Raw genomic sequence first — 4,577 nt, 5'->3', positions numbered from 1 at the left:
TTTCAAATATTTTAGGATATTACTTAGCAAAGCAGGCCATTTCTCCCACCTGAAAGTAAACAACTTCCATCACTTGCCACATAGTTCAGAAAACTCCCATTCAGGGGTCACTCAGACAGTGAATCACAGAAAAGATTATTTGCTTCATCAATTAACTTGTTTTTATAAATCAGCAGATAAGAGTTGTGCTCATACACAGAAAGGGCCTGAGATTTCTGCATTTTAAACAAGCTCCCAGGTGAGGATGCTGCTGCTGTTCTTCTGATTACATTTTGAATAGTAAGGTCTACAACATTGTTCCTCAAACTTGGCTGCGTATTGGAATCACCTAAAAAGTTAAAACAAAACATGGATGTCTGGGTCCCACCCCACAGAGAATGATTTAATTGTCATAGGGTACAGTCCATGCATCATGATTTTTAGATTCCCCAGTTGAAACTTGTGCAGCAAAGTTTGAGAGCCACTGATCTATAATGTGAAAAGTAAGTGTAAATGGAATAAAAGTAATTAGGCTTATAGGCTTAACCCAGGAAATCCTAAGTTCCTTGAATATCCAGTTTGCATTTGGATTCCTCATCATATACTTGATATTTAATATTATAATAAAAGCTGCGTGAGCTGAATTGTATAGTATTCTGCACCTACCTCTGAAAGCTGCCCTTACCAGCTGACTCCAAGCCTCTGAAATGGGTCCTAATTCTAGTGGTTAGATGAACTCATCCTGTCAAGATTAATAAAAATCCTATGATGCCAGGCTCAAGTTCTTTTCTTACCTATTAGACAGACTCATAAATATGCCCAGAGAAGTCGCTGTGATTGCTATTCAGGGTAATTTGACCTTCCAGAAAAGAAGTGCCTCCTCTCCAAATCTTTAAGGTGTTCTTGGAAACTATTTCCTTCAGCACTAAAGCTATGCTCCCTGATTCACAAAAGCTGAGAAAAGCCCTTTCAACAAATGATAAATCAGCTCACAGAAAAACTGGCTTCCCAGTAATGGAGCTCTTCTTAAAGATATTTGCTGTCCTTTCTGGGTGCAGAAATAGTCTTAGCAGTTGATCACATGCTATCAGCCAGAGTTTCAAAAGCAATATATTCTTCTCTAGATTGAGTCCACAATGCAGATTACTTCAATTCAGCAACAACCTTGTAGACAACACAGAACTTTCAAACCAGGAAGACCCTGAGAAAATGCCTGCTCCAACCAACTTTCTTGATAGAAAATTGAGACCAGTACTGGTGATATGACTTAAGGTTTCACAACTAATTTGTGGACCATAATTTACTTCTCTTGGCTCTTGGTTCAGTAGCACTCATCCCATTTTACAGTTTCTACCGGTAATCATTTGTTGTAGGCTAAACCTCAACTGGCAGAGTTTATCTGGCCATGATGTGACTATGCTTATATGACATCAACTACAACACAGGCAGGCCCAAGGTAGTTCTTTCATGGAAATGTTCATTATTGAGATTAAAGAACATGACAGAAATATAAAACAAATTAATGTGGCATGTTTTTATATAATTGGTGAACTATAAGAAATGAGAATCCGTTTGGCCTTGACAATTAGAACAGTCTCCTTTGAGTAGTTCAAGTGTAATAACATTGTAACCCTAATGTGGTAGCCATAAGAAGCACCTCTCAGATCTCTAGCTAGCGGAATTGTAATTGTCTGAAAGTCCCATCTCTACACTCTGAATTCTAGCACTACATTTACACTGAGACTGTGCTTCCCAGTGTGGCAAGGATACTAAGTCATGCCCTTTCCTGAGAGATGCAGTACTCCTCTGATGAGCAATTTAAACTCAAGGACTCCACACTAGCCTTGCCAAATATTCCTTAAAAAAATACTGTAATGTAAGATGTTTCTACCCAACTTTTCTTCGTTCTATCTCTCCTACGTATGTTGTCAGACCTGCATCATATTTGGATTGCTCTTCCAACCTCTTATCTGCTCTCTTCCCATTTTTTTCCATAGGTGTTTTCCCGAACACATTTCTTGCACTTTCAACATCCCATCTTGGATCAAACTGACACATCTAGTGAAAGAAATGTAATTAGAGGACTCTAATTGGCTGTAGATAACATTTACATAATGTATATGTCGTTTATTTTTCTTCACCTTTTTGGATCAGTAATTATGACTAAAGAAGAATTAACACGGCTGGGTGTAGTGACTGACTCATGCCTGTAATCACAGCACTTTGTGAGGCTAAGACAGACAAACTACTTGAGGCTAGGAGTTCGAGACCAGTCTGGCCAACATGGCAACACCCCATCTCTACTAAAATTACAAAAGTTAGCTGGGCATGGTGGCATGCACCTGTAATTCCAGCTACTTGGGAGGCTGAGGCTTAAGAATCACTTGAACCCAAGAGGCAGAGGTTGCAGTGAGCAAAGATCACACCATTGCCCTCCTCCAGCCTGGCCAACAAGTGAGACTCTGTCTAATAAATAAATACATAAATAAATCTTTCCAATTTTATAATACTTGATTTGGAAAAGAGAAGGAGTAAGAGAGATAAGGGAAATTGTCTTAGTTTCTGTTGGGCTGCTATAATAGAATGCCCGCGACTGAGTAACTTATAACAAGCAGAAATTTATTTCTCACAGTTCTGGAGACTGGAAGCTCAAGATCAACGTGCTGGCAGGTTTGGTGAGGGCCTGGTATCTCATTCCAAGATGTTACCTTGAATCCTGCATCCACTAGAAGGGAGGAACTCTGTTCCTCACATGGCAGAAGAGCAGAAGAGAGCAAGAACCCACTCCTGCAAGTCCGTTTTATAAGGGCATTAGTCCAGTCATGTGGGTAGAGCCCTCAGAAATACCTCTCCTTAGGCCCCACCTCTCAGCACTGTTGCATTGGAGATTAAGCTTCCAACCCATGAATTTGGAGGAGACGAAAACATTCAAACCATAATAAAAGGATAGAGACTCAAAAAATACAGTTGAAGTTTGATGGAGTAAAAATTATGTTATTATAACTTACAAAACAAAGTAAAAATTGAATTGTAACTGTTGCAACATGGAAGGAATTGGGATGGGAAGAATTATTTAAATTCTATTAATTAAATCCTAACAACATAGCAGGAAATCAATAGATGAAGTCTATACTAAACAGATCAATAAATAACATAATAAGGCGTACCATCACAGATTGGAATAGCCCCTTTCCACAAAACTGACTTTCTTCCTCTTTCTCTCCCTTCAGAACAACATAGCAAACATATACTGAATTTAAAACAAGTTTAGCACTTAGCTTTCTGCTCATATATCCCCTCTCTTTCTGCTTATACATCCTTTTTTCTCCCAGGGCTCCAGCCTCCCCATTCCTATCTACTTGTCTTTTGAGCCAAAGTTCCCTGCATCATTGAGATGTGGTTTCTTTTCTTTAGCTTTCTCATTTTCTGAGACTAAGACACACACACTAGATCCCACCCCAACCACAACTACCTCCTTCTTTGGAAATTTCATATTCACTAAGATAAATTTGTTCATCAGACATTTTGTATTTCACTTTAAGTGAGGGAAAAAACAGCATCTAATTATTACAAATGTGCATAGAAATGCCATGCATCAATTCTGGGAACAATTTCCCAAAACTGTCTGAACTGAGGGGTTCCTCTGAAAGTGATGAATCAGATTTCTCAACACCTCCTTTCATAATGGCACCTAGCTGAGTAACTAAAGGAATAATGAAGGTGACATGAAGAAGCCCTGGGAATACCATGACTCAATGGGAGCTCACAGGTGCCTCATAGACAACAAACTCTGAAGAGCAAGAATAGATTGATGCCACTTGGATTGAACACTTGGACAAACACTATCTAGTGATCTCAACTCCAGTGACACAATGATAATCATAGCTAACTCTTACATAATACACAATATCTGCCAGGTGCTGTTCTAAGTGCCGTGCATGTAGTAATCTTGTTAAATCATTACAAACCTCCCTAAAATAGGCATTTTTATTCTTTCCTTTCACACATGAGTAATTAGGATATAGAGGCAGGCCCAAGGTCACATACCTAACAAGAGGTGAGAAAAGGATTCAAACTCTGGGTGTCTGGTTCTAGGATCTAGCATTTAGCTACTATAAAATATTTTCTGAATAGTCTTAAAATTTGGAATGAAGGCTATGGGAAGATAGAACCAAATCTTTATAGACCATAAGAGAGAGATTCTGGAGGATCACATCAAGCTCAGACATTCTACAGTCATAGGTCACCAGACACTGTTGTACACAGAACCCCAAAACTCTCTGGAAGGAATGGTGAAAGGGAACTATTTGTGCACATCAGGTGTCTCTTGATGCTGGGATTAAAAGTTGCTCTGTAACCCCTGGGAGAACAGCCTAAAAAATTGATGGATTCAATCTAAGTGAGAGTTTGTCTCCAGAACTGAATTTTGGAATTCAAAGATTCGTAATAAATTCCTTAGAAAAGGAAGCCACATATTTTGGAAGACTAAAGAAATGGTAAACACTTAGAAGCCAGAACACATACCCAGTCCTTTGTCCTTGTACTCGTGCACACACCAGCCAACATCAGACCCTCACCCAGTGTGGAGAGCAAAATAA

The sequence above is a fragment of the Sapajus apella genome, unplaced genomic scaffold (assembly GCF_009761245.1).
Source record: "Sapajus apella isolate SASKATOON/1434 unplaced genomic scaffold, GSC_monkey_1.0 scaffold58, whole genome shotgun sequence".
Classification (NCBI taxonomy): Eukaryota; Metazoa; Chordata; class Mammalia; order Primates; family Cebidae; genus Sapajus; species Sapajus apella.
This window is presented reverse-complemented; position numbering follows the sequence as displayed.